Source organism: Tamandua tetradactyla, chromosome 14 (genome assembly GCF_023851605.1).
Source record: "Tamandua tetradactyla isolate mTamTet1 chromosome 14, mTamTet1.pri, whole genome shotgun sequence".
Taxonomy (NCBI): Eukaryota; Metazoa; Chordata; class Mammalia; order Pilosa; family Myrmecophagidae; genus Tamandua; species Tamandua tetradactyla.
In genome coordinates this window covers 12,093,369-12,109,156 of record NC_135340.1, presented here as the reverse complement: position 1 = coordinate 12,109,156, position 15,788 = coordinate 12,093,369, and the positions used below count along the sequence as shown (strand labels likewise).

Sequence of the window (15,788 nt, the reverse complement as noted above, 5' to 3'; positions counted from 1 at the left end):
TTTATGTTGTTTGGCATTTTGTTACAGGTCTTTTTTGATGCTTGGTCCAATTTATTCTGGATCTTTAGGGTACCTTGTGTTTAACTGTTCATATTTTCTCAGCTCTTCTTCATCTGGTTCTTGCCCTAACTATGAAATACGAGTTTTAAGGTTGCACTGTTTGTGAACTTATTCAATCTCCAGGAGAAAGCTTCCTTTCCTCTGTTCATTTGCTGGGATTCTTGATCTGTTCTGTTTGTTTTGTGCAGAATTTTCTCTCCAGCTATGATAATTTGTTTAATTTCTCTCCCTTGTTGAGTGTTCCCTTTTCCTTACACTTTTCAGTACTGGGACTTTTCTTGTTTCACAGCAGCTCAATCTGTCTATCTAGCTAGCTAGCTGTTTATTTATTTATGGGGCTTTACTGCCTCCAGTTTTTTCCCATTATGGTTTCCCACTCCTGAGACCTATGTTGGGTCAATCCAGAAAGATGTGTCAGTCCTTAAAAGTCCGTCTTGCTTTTATGTGGTCCCACCAACTGAGCCTGGATTGACTGTGTATGGCTCCTGCCAACGATTCTGTTGTAGTTTCTCTCTTTCTCTTTTATTTTCCCCTGGGGACCCTTCTGTTATGTAGCACTTCTCAGCTGACTGTGGTCTACCCTGTGTCCCTGCAGACGTGGGTCCCCGTGCCTGGATATGTGTGGGATTCTAACTCATTGCTGTGAGCGGCAATGCACCTGCATCCTTGGCAGGAGGGATGCCGGCTGTGTTGCTTCTGTGCAACTCCCACTGAGTGAGGAGGGGATCCAGATTAGCCGGTGTGGGAGGGAAATATCCTACCTGATTTTTGAGTTTGCTTTCCTTTCTCTTTGATTCACCATTTTTGGAGTCCTTCTCCATCTCTATAGTACTTCAGAGTCCCAAGCAAGTAAAGTTTGTCCTTTTATTATTTGATTCTAAGGAAGGCTTTTCCAGTGGTTAATTTTGAGGGTAGACTTTTCCAGTGATGAATTCATCAGGTTTTCCAACTGATGAAGTCAACTGATTATACTAGACTTTTGACTTAAGGTTTTAAGATCTGAAGAAAATCTCAAGTCAATCCATCCTAGCTACATGTGAGTTGCTATCACCTCCTTGATCAGGAGACATCATTGGTGGATAGTTGAATCATAGCACAGTTAGAATATTACATTCTTTAAAAATCTAAAAAGCAAGGAAAGAGGTATATACAAAATAATAAAATCATAATAAATAAACAAATATATTTAAACATACATATTTTAAGCAGGCACCTGTTGATAAAAATTTTGCTGAGAACTACATTTTTTTTTTTAAATTATCATAGCTCATGTTTTACTTTGTGGGCTTTCAAAATATAAGAAATCCACTTTGCAATTGAAAATATTTTAACACATTGAAGTGTTACATCTTATATGAGAGCTAAACTTAGATGTTTCCCAAAGTATCTAAATTAAAATATGCCTTACACCAGATTTTATGTTGCTAGTCTGCTTTTTTATTCTCTTCTGGCTTTCCAATTCATTTTTATCACTTATCCTTTGGATTATTTTATATGACTATTAAAGTAGTTACTTAAATTTTACAAAGAGATTTCTATAAATATCTTTCATACATTTTTTGCTTTATCAGCTAACTTTTCTTAAGAATTTCTTAGGTTATCAGTTCTATACTGGAAGAGAGAAATATTTTTGAAGAATCATAAATTTCTAGTTTGATTAATCATTGAAAATCAACAGTGATTGTAAAATCATTGACTGCATACAGCGTATTCAATTGTGCTCATAAAATGGATAAGCCACATTCCAGAGCTGAAGTAGAAACCTTAAGATAATAAATTGATTATTCAAAGAACACAGAAATTGTTAATGATCGCCACCTTAGTTAAGAAATTTTACTTCAATGTAATAGGATATCATCAAATAGACTAAAAAATAAATTATAGATAATTATGGAACATATCTTCTGTGTTTAAGAACACTGAAATGCTCTCTGAGGACACATAATTTTCTATTTCCTTTACCTGCAGGCACCAAGTATTCCTTCATTATATCAGTGGTGTATTTCAGTTGTAGTTATTTCTAGGGTGTAACATGTCTTTTATTTACTAATAAGATTTCTGGAACCATTTTTCTCTAAGTGAGTCCCAGAGAACACTGGTCCTACTGGATGTTATTTGGCTTTATGTAAAAAGAAAAGTGCTAAACTGAGTTGGTAAAATGAGTTAGAGAATCACTGAATACTAAAATTCTCCTCTTACAGAGTTTCAGGGCACGTTAGCATTATAAGGACTCTAAGCTCTCTTTCACGATAGGAAGCCTTTTTACTTTGCTTAACTCAGCATTTCCAAACTTATTTGAGCACAGAACCCCTATTTTTCTTCTTAGAAAGCACTATTACCACCTCAAGGGGAATGTATGTCCTGTAGGTACTATCATGTGGATGGACTGGTCCTATCCAGTCCCCTCAATTTATATTTGGGGGTGGATCTCAGGACCCAGATAAGTCAGGTAATCACCCTACCTCATATAGCAAGCTAGTGAGAAAGATGAGGACAGTTATTCATGCCAATTATCCCCAGACTGCTTCATTCTCTACTGCATCACACTGTTTTTACTTACTGGAATGAATGTATTATCACCCAACATGAGTAATATGATGTATATTCAAATGTTATATATTTACTTTTAAAGGAAATCATATGTGTGTAGGTGTGTGAGTACTTTTTCGCACATTAAAAATCTTGAGTGCATATATGTATATTTATGTCTATATTCATGTGTATATATATTTATGCATTTTTTCTGTTTTGTTTTGTTTTTTGCATCGACAAGCACTGGGACTCGAACCGGGTCACCAGCATGGCAGGTAAGAATTCTGCCACTGAGCCACCATTGCACTGCCCTGTATATTTAATTGCACTTTAATAAGAATTGAGCAAGGGCAGTGGCATTTATACAAACTACCCTTGGTAATGGGTCATGTTAGATTACTATAAAAACACTGGCCTCAAAAAGCACACACATACTTTCTTTGAAGTAAGCTGCATTGTATCATTAAAAGCTTAAGGACAGGTTTCAGTTGACAAAATTGATTCATTCGGTGTGTGGGGTATCAAGTTTATTAAATATAAATCTAAAGTATAGTAAGCAGAAAGGAGAGGGAATAAAGAGGAAGACACATGGCTAAGAAAATCATATGCCTTTTTACTTTAGTTACAAAATGTCAGCATTACTGAAACTTAGTAAGTGATTCCAGGAATCAGGTAATATTATTTACCTTTGTCCCTCTTCAAATCATTTTTATCTTTGGAAATAAAATATACATATTTTTAATTTCCCCCAAAATATATAACTACAATTTAATAGTAGTCTGTTTCCCCAAAAGCAAAAAAAAAAAAAAAAATGACTCATTCCTTAATTCTCCTGCTTCTGATAGAAAGAGAAAGTATTTAAAAACCTAAATACATTTTAATGTGAAATATAAAATGGTTTTAATATGAAATTATTTATTTTTTGTGATACTGTGAGTTAAGCACAAACTAACTGAACAAGGACCTCCCTGGACGACAGAAGTGTCTGATGGGATATTTAATAGCAGTTTATATGAATTATAATGCAATCCTTGTTTCTGTACAGACAGGAGAATGCACTTTTAGCTTGGCCAATAATGTGTAAATTCTTTTTGTTAGAGAAACTCATCTATAAAGACTCTTATCCCCATGCCAGTGTGGCCAAAGTGCTGACCTGAATCATCTGGGCAAGAGACACACAGACAGAAATGCTAAGTAAGTAGGGCCGTGAAGAAAGAAAGGAATGTCCTTCCTTTCACACTTTTACAGGAAATATTTTATAGACCATATTGAGGAGAACAACTGTTCTTAGTGAAACAGCTGATAAAGAAGAGCTGTAAGAGAGCCACTTACTGAGCGATTACTTCATCAAAGCCAGCAAGAAAGTCTTTCTTTAGTCTGCTACAAAGGAGTCATAAAATATAGGGTAGCCATGGGAGTGTGTAATCATGGGATGACGGCTCCATCACCTTTACTGTAAGATGCAACCCAACCCAGGGATGAATTATCTCATCATAGTCCCACCCACAATCAGGATGAGGTCAGTAGACAAGGTAGGTACACCAGTACATGAAATAGTACATGAGATTCTCAGGGGTCATTTTAGGACTCTGCTTAACACATTAGGAAATATCATTCCATTTTTATCAAGTTGGATTATGAAAAGCACAGAAAACATAGATTGTAGAATTCTATCATAGATCACAGAAAAGGTTCAGCAAAATCAGGACAATCAGCATAAAGTAAAAATGGAGACAATGCAGATAATGGAGATTTTAGGTTCTCTATTTAAGCTTTACTTCATTTCTCATAAAAAATTTAACATATCACTCTGTGGGTATGTTCATTTTGTTAATATACATACTTCTTATTTTAAAAAATCCAGATACATTAAACCAGTTAAGCATTCAAAATCAGGTATTGGGTATGCATATTAGCTGTTTTCCTTCTGTTATTTTGAATACATTACTTATAACAATTACTGGCCTTATTAAAGTAATCAACATAGAGAAAAATATGTTTTCTTTCCATGCTATTGATGTGATGTTTGCTAATTAATCATTTCATTTTCCTAAAGAGTCAAATGAAAGAACCTCAAAAATTGTTACTCTATGAGATGGATCTCAAATGACTCTTATCAGTTGGTCTTTTGGTACATAGAGAAGAGTTATATGGTTCTATGGAGTGCTCCTTCAAAAGAGCTAGCTGAGTAAAAATTACTTCTGAATGTGCTCTATATTGCCCTACAATCGAAAATCACATAAATATTTGCAAAGCAGCATTTACAAAGCAGCCTCAATTTGTATTAGGCAGCCAGCCTAATAGCTGGTAGTATTTTGAACCAAGTGGCAAAAATGTTGGCTTAGTGGAGAAGTTAGAATCTTTAACTAATGTTGACTTAATTTCTCATCATAAGCTTCAAAAATTAAACTGTAGGTGGCTTTTCCTATTGTAAAATTGGTTGTTCCATCCTACCAGTTCCAAATATGTCATACCTTATAAACATAATTCTTATTAATGAAAACAATACCAATGTCTTTGTGCTAATGTTGTTACATGAGCAAGATCAAGTGCTGGGAATTATCTTTTGAAATATTAAGAAAACCTTTATTAACCTGTTGCAGGTTTACTCAACCTCAGTACTACTGGTATTTTGGACTGAATAATTCTTGTGATGGACTTTCCTATGCGTTGGAGGGCATTTACCTGCATCCTTGGTTTCCACCCACTAGATGATAATAACACCTACCCCTCGTTGTGACAACCAAAAATGTTTTTAGACTGCCACATGTCCCTGAGGAGGGAAAAATCATCTTTGATTGCTAGCCACTGCTTTATTGTTAGAGGAGTAGCAGATAAAGATATTGTTGTCAATCTAATTAGCTAGATTATATTAAAGCTTTAATTCATAAACCAGCTAATTTTATTCCTTACATTGGGAATTGTAACAAAAATAAGAAATCATTTTTGACATCCATTTTCCTATTTATCTCTAGTTGTGGTTGACTTGAGATGAGAACTATTATCAGAGGTAAGCTGGAATAAGTGTTCGCTGGAACTACTGGGTATATGCCTTTAGGAACAATGGAAAAAATAACTTCCAAGACTATAATGCTGGTATGAGAAACCAAAACACACTATCCAATAAAGGAAACAAGTTCAGAATTTGAGAACTGTAATGAAATAAAATTGATAAAGCATAGGGCCTGGAATTGGATACACTTCCCTGGACCTCATGCAAACAACGTGAAGTAATGAACACCAGGGGCAATAGCGCCTTATTATGGTACAAAAAGGAGACAAAATACCTTCAGACCAGAGTGATTGCATGACACCCAAGCTACAGTAAAAATGACAGAGTTATATTCAGGCTCTGCACATGACTCTGTTATAGCATTAATTAAAATACATTGCACAGGCTTATTTCACAGCCTTTGATCATGCTGGAAACAACTTTAAGAGCCAAGATTGTGGCCAATAGACCAAAGACTGGTGAGCAGTCACGGCTGGCAGAATGAAGTTAGTTCATTAAATAGAATAGTAATCAAGGGTAAGTCTCCTTATCAAAAGAATAAATTAATGAACTATACAGATTTAGGAGAGCCTAAATATAAAATTCCTTAGGAAACAATCTAATAGAGACATAGCATTTAGCTGTATTTAATAAACAGGTATTTATTGCTTATTTTTTCCTATCATATGCTTTGCTAAAGTGAGGCCTTGAATTCCCTTCCTCACACCCTTTTCTCAATTTCTCTCTGTCTATGATCCATAAAAGCAAAATCAAAGGACAGGAAGTTTCTGTTCTATCCTTTTGCTTAAGACCCCAGATTCTCATTTCCAAACCCAGAAAGTATTTTGTGAATATGTCGACACTTGATGTTTCATGCATTATTCTACCACTGCATTACTCCAAACTTCTATTAGCAGTGAGTAAGGTAGGGTGCAGCTAAAATGTTTCTTCAAAGTACAGCTTCAAAGTATAGCTATAGCATTTTTCAAAGTTCAGGTCATTTTTTTCCTGCTGAAAAAAATCCTTTTTAAAATTTAAATGGTCATAATTTAAAAAGCAACATTTTAAAATACAACTGATGCAAGTAGTATAAGAGATTTATTGGGGTGAGGTGATTCAGTTATGCTTGTAGCAGAAAATAGTTTCTATCTAGTTTGGTGTCAGATATTGACAGTTTGCATCAATGCAGGCCTCAGCACATGGACTTACTGTTTTTTAAAAACCATCATGCGTCAGGAAATATGATAAATAATCCACTCCCCAAATGCATGTGAAATATATACAACTCTTTTCCTGTAGACAGAGACTTCTGCTGAGTCCACATGAATGCTCCTTATGTATATTTAATAGAAATGCAAGTCGTTTCACACAGATATTCTCTGAACAGAGATAAAATGAATAGAGCAATAACCGAATGAAATATAGCTGTCCCACAGAGTTGATTACAAAGAGATCTCAAATGATAAGAGAGAACAGACTGCATGAGGGAATTTAATCATGGAAGAGACTATATAAAAGTAAGTTTAAAAAGTTGGATACATATTTATAATAAAATAGGGATGACTTCTACTTTAGTGAATAAAGGAAGCTATAAAAACATTTGTGGACCAGAGATCTAAGAGGAAAGTTTTGCCAGAGTTCAAAGGTTTTACCTCTAGAACAAGCAAGTCATAGTTTTGTTTCTTCAAACAAAGGAGGCTCAGGTAGAGAGATCAACTACAGTCTTGGGGTAAAAAGATAAACATTGGTAAGAAAGTATTCCACTGGTTCCATAGAAACTCAGAGTTTATGTTGTTTGGTACAATTTACATGCTAATTATTTTCTGAAATTTTCATTGTGGTAGTTATTTCATGTACACTCCACTGATTTTCAAATAAGATTGACAAGGACTTTCCAAGGAGAAGGGAGATTTCTGAGAGATTAAGGATAGGATTTCATTTTTAGAGTGAAGTCTAACAAGGAGGTCTCTCCTTAATTCCTTGGTTGGGAGCAGCAGATATGGTTGCAAAATTCATCTTCCTCTCCAACAGAAGATAACTTTGCCAGAGTAATCACATGCAAAACATATCAGAACCACCCCCCCCCACCCAGAAAAGTTAAACTCAGACTCTTAGGAGGTAGAATATAGGGGACCTAACGATAGACAGTAGCTGGAGAAGAGGAGTGGTTACCTAATATGTACAGACTTGTCAACGAGGTTGATGTATGGAAACGGATAGTGGTTTGGGGAGTACATTAGTGGGCTTATAAGTAACAGTGCCATACTGAAGGTGAGTATGATTGAAAGGGGTTGTTCAAAGTCATGTATCTCACTAATTAGCATGACAAATATAAATAAATCCTTTCACGAACTACCTCAAAGGCATGATACCTGTACAAAATCTTAATAATAGAATGGTATATGGAAAAATACTTATGTCATGCTATGGACAATATTTAACAGGAATATATCACCGATACCACAACAGGTAAATAATAGAGGGGGATAAGAGTTATGGGGTATTTTGGATTTTCTCTTTGGTATGGGTATGTCTGTTATTTTCACCTTTGTAGTAATGAAGATTGTCTAAAATTGAGTGTGATGATGATTGTACAACTAAGTATGGATATGGTGAGAAATTGTTTTTATCCTGGATAAAATATATGCTATATGAATATATCTCAACAAAATCTGCCAATTAAAAATAAACAACTAAACTCAAAGATTCAAGTGCTAGAGAAAATGTGGACTGAGAGGTATATCTTTCAATGTTGGTAGGGTAGCAGAATGATGCAGTTCCTTCAGAGGACAATGCAGTAGGCCCACAATCCATGAGAAGCTAAATATAGTGTTCCCTATGATTAGACAATCCCATTACTGGGAACAGACTCAGAGGAAATGAAAGCAGGGACTCAAATATGCATTTTTACACTGATGTTTATGACATTATTCATGATACCCAATGGATATCATGAATGGAGGTGGTTGAAGGATGCATTGGCTGAGAAGCAGAAGGGTGAAATGTGGCATATACATACAATGGAATTTTACATGGCTGCAGAAAGGAATGAAGTCATGAGGCATGCAACAAGGTGAAAGAAGGTTGAGGACATTATGTTCAACAAAATATGCCAGAAACAAAAGGACAAATATTGCATGGTCTCTTTTAGAAAATAATTAGAAGAAAATTGGGACCTAGACTGTAAGCTTTTCTAGCACTCACATTTATTCATGAAGTTTAAGTTTTATTTCTAAATTCTGAGATGTTGTGTTCTATGTGTATTACATGATATTTCACTGGAATTTTGGGTACCCCTGGGACACCTAAGACTCAGAGTTGGAATTCTCTGCTCCCTATTGCAACTGTTAAAGAAGCCAAAAAAGATATCAGGCTTCAGTTAGAGGTAAGAATGAAGCTGATCTGGCTGGGACTAAGATAAATCAGAATACAGGATAAAGGATGGCAGTGTCTGTATTCCTCTATGAGGCCAAAGGAAGATGTATTTATTTTGTCCAAAACTTAAATTTTCTTTAACACACACTCTAACTTAACCCATCTGGCCAGTTCAACAACCTAAACACATGGAACCTAGAGTTGGGAATGAGATACTGTCATTCTGTATAGCTTAATGTAATAGCCTGATATATTCCAGAGTAGAGTGGGCAGATAAAAAAAAAAAAAAGTACTGGCAAAGTCCCTTGAGTGACTGGAGAAAAAATATGGAACTATTAAACATCCCCACCTGGAAAATCCCTGCTACTCTCTCTACCATTGGGATTCCCAATAGGCCAAGCCCTGGATCTTGAGGCTTGCTCTTATGAAACTTATTTCTGAAATGGGGAAGTTATGCCTAAGAGTCGCTTCTAGAGAACCTCTTCTGTTGCACAGAAGTGGCCTCTCATTCTCTTTAAGTCCAACTTTGCAAGTAAACTGATTACCCTGCCCCCTGCATGAGGCATGACTTCCAGGAGTGTAAATCTCTGACAATGTGGAACATGACTCCCAGGGATGAACCTGGCTCTGGCATGGGATTGACAATGCCCAACTGACTAAAAAGAGAAAAATAAAGATAACAAAATAAGATGTTAGTGGTTAACAGAGCTCCAATAAAGTTGAGAGGCTATCCTGAAATTAATTTTTATGCAAGCTTCAGCTAGATATTCCTAATTGCCACACCATGCCAAGCCACAACAAAAATACTACTGAAAACCCTATAGAACAACCCAGCTTCTATCCAAGGCTCTATACAAGTTTCACTCACAAAGTTTATTTCTCATAAATTTAAAACGTCCTGATTGCTCCTATGCCAGATAAGCCCTGAAAATAAGATGCACTCGTCTCTCCAAGAACATCAACTAGTTGCATTCTCCTACCCCATAATGTTAACACCCCTTTTCCACATGGAGAAGTTAGCCTGGTCATTGCCCAAATAACCCTGAAGATTGGGAGAAGGATCAAATAAAAGGGAGGAGTTGTAACAGAGAAGACGGCATTTCAAAAATGATTATGCCACTGAATCACTATATTGATATTCTTGTTAGTGTATTATAATAGCTAGAAGGAAACATCTGAAATTGCAACCTGTAACCCATACCATACTTTGAAATTTGCTCTATGACTGCTTGTTAAGCTGTACTTTAAAATTTACCACTTTTCTGCAAATATACTATATTTTACAATAAAAAAAACTGTAAAAAAAAACCTGTCAAGCTATATGATAGGCCTGAATATTTTCCTTAAGACTAAATTTTCTTCTTGAAAACAACTGCCAAAAAGTAATTTATAGGTTGGATTATTTTTCTTTGGAGTGTTCTAAGATTGCATGATATTACTCAACAAACAAGTGTTTCTTTGGAATTTGAAGCATGATCTTTTCCTAAAATAATTGTTAATTATTCTGATCTTAAAAATAACATATCAGAGTTGGATTTCCATTCAACAGCACATTTAAAAATTTATCTCAATCAATAAAACTGCCAGGTGGACAAGAAGTTACATTCCCAACATCAGAGAGATGGTAGAACTTCTGCCTGCTTAATGGAAAGATGATAGGACTTCCATATACCTAATATCGTCCAATAGCTTCAGGGGTCTTCAATAGTCTTGCTTATTCAGAGAAGTACCTGGCCTTCTGGGCCACAGCTGCTCTCATTAACACTCAGGTGCTTGAGGGGAAGTTTGGATGTTTAATAACTCAAGGATATTTGTCTACTTGGAAACTGGGACTCGGATGTCAACCTTCCCGAGTCATGTATTGCAGGCATTTTCATATTACATATGTCCACTTCCACAGTAGAATACATAGAAACAAAGGCAGTACTCTATTAATATGGAAAGCTGAAAATACAAATATTTTCCCAGCATTAGGAAAAAATTCTAAAAGCAGTATGTTCTAGTTTGCTAGCTGCTGGAATGCAACACACCAGAGACGGATTGGCTTTTAATAAAAGGGGATTTATTTTGTTGGTTCTTCAGAGGAAAGGCAGCTAACTTTCCACCGAGGTTCTTTCTTATGTGGAAGACACAGTGGTCTCTGCTGGTCTTCCCTCCAGGCCCCTGGGTTCCAACAACTTTCCCCAGGGTGACTTCTATCTGCATCTCCAAAGGCCTGGGCTGAGCTGCGAGTGCTGAGATGAGGAATGCCGAGCTGCTTAGGCTGTGCTACATTGCGTTCTCTCATTTAAGCACCAGCCAATTAAGTCAAACGTCAGTCATTGCAGCAGACACGCCTCCTAGCCGACTGCAGATGTAATTAGCAACAGATGAGATTCAGGTACCATTGGCTTGTGTCCGCAGCAACAGAACTAGGTATGTTCACCTGGCCAATTGACAACTGAATCTAACTAATACACAGTAACAAAACTATTTTCATCAGTAAACACTTATCTGAAACAAACAAGCAAAAAAGCAAAAGACCCTGGAGATATTCATTTGAATATTTGACAATTCCCATCCCCATCCCCCGAAAAAAAAAAAATCTTAAAGACTTCCCTAAACTAGTAGATTCAGAATACAAAGCTTAACTAACTTCTTGGAATGAAGAAAATGGTATTCCTCTTATTCCTTTCAGTTTATAAAAACAAAACCTAAATCAATAACACAATATTCTGTCCTTCACAAAAGTCTATCTGTGATTGAGTCTAATAATACAAATAATTCAAGTGTGGGCTTTAAAAAACATATTGATTTAATTTATGAAAATTCTAGTTAAGTATAAAAAATTAAATTCTAATTTTATGAAATATGGAAGATTGATTCCATTGCACTAACAGAATCTGTGAGAAAGAGGAAACCATATAAATAGCAGTTCATGGGAAACTGATCACTATCCAAATACACTCAGAAACCAATTAACTTTACACAATTTAATTTTTGTGTAGGCCTGAGTATTACAATTATGTTTCTCTACAGCAAAAAAAAAGGAAATGATATAAAATCCAAAATTTGGTTAGAGGTTTTATATATTATTAGTAGAACCTAAATTTTGAAATATTCAGCCCTTAAAATAATATTTATAAAGAATATTTAACATATTAAAAAGTAAAATTTTAAAAACTTCATACTTTAAAATCACTTATTTCTGGGCAGAAGAATTTATCTATAGTTTAAATGAGCAAGAAAAAATAGCAGTAGGAGATTATGGACAATTTTTGTTTTCATCTAATTTTCCTGAGTATTCAGCTTTTTCAGTAAGTGTTATATGCATGTGCAGAACAGTATTTACCATACAGCAATAAAATATACCCACAGGAAAAGAGAATTTTTAAATATAATTTTAAATAAATGGGATTAAATGAAAAATATATATGTGGCTAGAAGTCAAGAGTAATAACTAAAACATGCATCAGAAAACATAAAATTAAAACTAGAAATAAAAGTTTAAAAATGAATTTAGGAAATGGAATATAAAACACTACATGCAATTCCTATAAGAAGAAGAGTAATTAGAATTTAGAATAAAGAGATTATGAAATAAAATCTGTCAAAAACTTAAAGACATACTACATAAAATAGAGTAAAATAATTTTTCACACATATCATAGAAATAAAAATTTGAAGGTAGTATTTTTGTGAATAAATGAAGAACATCTGTGCTGGTTTGAAAGGGTATATGTACCCTAGAAAAGCCATGTTTTAATCCTAATCCCATTTTGTAAAGGCAGCTGTTTCTTCTAATCCCTATTCAGTACTGTATGTTTGAAATTGTAATTAGATCATTTCCCTGAGATGTGACTCAATCAAGAGTGGCTGTTAAACTAGATTAGGTGGAGACCTGTCTCCACCCATTTCTTTAGTCTACTGGAATCCTATAAAAGAGAAAACATTTTAGAGAAAGAGAGAGATTCAGAGAGAGAAGAGAAGAACGACATAGCCACAAGAAGTAGAGTCCACCAGCCAGAGACCTTTGGAGATATAGAAGGAAAACACCTCCCAGGGAGCTTCATGAAACAGGAAGCTAGGAGATAAAGCTAGCAGATGACAGTGTGTTCACCATGTGCCCTTCCAGATGACAGAGAAACGCTGACTATGTTCATCATGGGCCTTCTAACTTGGAGAAAGAGACCCTGAATTTCAATGGCCTTCTTGAATCAAGGTATCTTTCCTTGGATGCCTTAGATCGGACATTTCTATAGATTTGCTTTAATTGGAACAACATCCAAATGAGAACTAAGGCTATTTATTCAGAGATATCTATAGCAAGGAAGTAAGCCACCATGACTTGGGGTTGGCAGACTTAAAGTTAAACAGAGGAATTGGGAAATGTTCTAGTGGTAAAAAGGGAAGATTTCAGGCATTTCCTAATTAGAGACTAATGACATAGGGAAGCTGGAGGCAGGCAACTAGAAGTGGGGCATCCTTTGTGTTTGATTAAAGAGCATATTTAGCTTTGCCTGGCTAGTTCTACATTGGAAGTAGGAATAAAAATTAGGGAAGCTGTCACTTATTAACCAAGTCCTGGATATTTTGGGTTACTTGTTACAGGGGTTGTGGTTTGACTTCTTGGGATATTTGCCATAGAAATGGTCAGTTTCCTGGATGAGTGCTGCAGGTATGGGGACAAAGTTTCTTGGTCATTGTCTATTTGTATATTCATTCTCTCGCATTCATATAGTAAACACAAATGAACAATCATATTGGATTCAGGTTGACAGTCCAACTTACAGGACAGGATAAGCTTTTTCCTATCACTAGGTTAACTTAAGAAAGAATGTGGAACATCAAATATAGCATCTGAGACTTGAGATCTTCACTGGGAGACCCAACACAGCTTCCATTGCACTCCCTTCATAGGGGACCTTTGGTGGCAATAAATGAGGCATATTTTACCTATGGGAGGTCTCTAAGCATAATAGAGAAGCTGGGTTGGGCTTCAGATCCCCTACACACAAACACACACACACACACACACACACACACACACACACACACACAAACACACACCCCTAAGATTTGGCAATGATTCACATTCAATTCCTGGACCTGCAGATAGACCAAGATTTGGGGGGTTCAGAAGCTTGTGCAACTTAGGGGACTTTTTTTTAAAGGGAAATAGGAAAATAATTTTTAATATAAAATTGGGATTGTGCCTTTAAATAAGCCCATATAATGAGGGACCTTTAAGTTTCATCCTCATTAGCTTCATGGTAAATCCACCTCTGTGGGGACCAATCACATCACTTACACATTCATGGTTCAGCAAAGGTAGTCAGTTGAACTCTCAGCTGAAATGATGACATAGAGGAACTTCTGAGTCCTTTCCACATCACATCCAGGTTGAAGGGTGAAGAGCCTCGGGAATACTGCTGTAAATTCTTCTATCTAGTCAAGTCATGTCACTGCTGAATTATTTCCACCAATTTTTGTCCATTTTTGCATGGTTCTCATCCCAGAGCTTAAAAAAAATAAGGGAGAAAGTCCTTCTTCCTGTCAGCTTTCTAAGTACTACCATCTTCAATATTATGATCTAAAGGAGGAGAAAGAGTCACACACATACACTCTTTCTGCTTCCAAAAATTTACCTAGTATGGAACGTGTAGAATATTCACATAACTCACATCAGCCCTTTATGCATCATTTCAATGAAAATAAAAGTCAAGATCCTGCCATCTTTCTGACTCCAGACCCAGGACTTGGCCACATCAGAGTATAGTGCCTTAGTATTAGTAAGTTTCCACGCTGGTTAGCTGGTAACCACAGAGTCTAGGGTTCTTGACAAGATACTTTTCAAATTTGGCAGGATAGACCATATTTTGTTTACAGCAACATAATTCCTAAAACATGCCCACTTATCACAGTACGTAAATTTGGCACATAGCTAAAACAATATATTTGTACTTCTTCTGTTTTGCATAAAGGCTTGATTGTCAATCAACCAACAGACACGGAGAGAGGTTTCTTTCATAAAGGACAGTCGGTACTTTCCTATCTCTAGAAATACAATGGAAATTACAGAGAAATGTCATTTTATTGTAATTATATTACTATGTCTTTCATGTGTAATATTTCAAGAGCACATTTAATCCAATTGGAAAATCATTTAATGACCCACATTTCTCTACATCTATTCCTCATAGTTTAACAAATAATACCACCATACATTCAACAATAAAAAGCAGCCTGATTATGGTCAACAGTAATGGCCTCAATGCCATCTATCCAAAGAGTCCCCAAGTCATGCATATTCTACCTCTTATATATATTAATGACATACTGCCTAAGTTCCAATCCCAGCTTTGTTACTTTCTGGCTGTAAGTTAATCAGTCTTTCCATGTCTCAGTTTTCCTATCTATAATACATGGATATTTGCATTATATGCATCTTAATATTTAGAGGTAATTTTAAAAATTATAGGTAAAGAACTTTGTGAATGACTATACAAAGATTAGATAGTAACATTTTAGAATAATAACTTGCAATTTGTAATTTTATTATCACTTGCATGGCTCATTGTATTGGTCCTTGCTTTACTGTGCTTCACAGATATTATATTTTTTACAAATGAAAGGTTTATGGCAACCCTGCATTAAGTCTATTGGCATCATTTTTCCAACAGCATTTACTCACAACATTTTTGTAAATCTTGTAATATTTCAAACATTACACAATTATATATTATATATAGTAATATTTCACTGTATATCTGCTATGGGGATCTGTGATCTTTGATGTCATTATTATAATTGTTTTGGAGTACCATGAACCATGTCCTTATAAAACAGT

The 15,788-nt window shown here is 35.5% G+C and overlaps 1 long non-coding RNA gene across 5 annotated transcripts in view; it reads right to left on the bottom strand.

The window, feature by feature from the left end:
* Positions 1-15,788, bottom strand: part of LOC143654803 (uncharacterized) — a 296,513-nt gene that overhangs the window by 238,126 nt on the left and 42,599 nt on the right. For 2 of the 5 annotated variants that reach the window (XR_013161969.1, XR_013161972.1), the window contains exon 2: positions 14,250-14,459. The exons of the other annotated variants lie outside the window; for them this stretch is intronic. This is a non-coding gene — a long non-coding RNA (uncharacterized LOC143654803). The remainder of the gene's footprint in view (positions 1-14,249; positions 14,460-15,788) is intronic. 5 annotated transcript variants of the gene reach the window in all.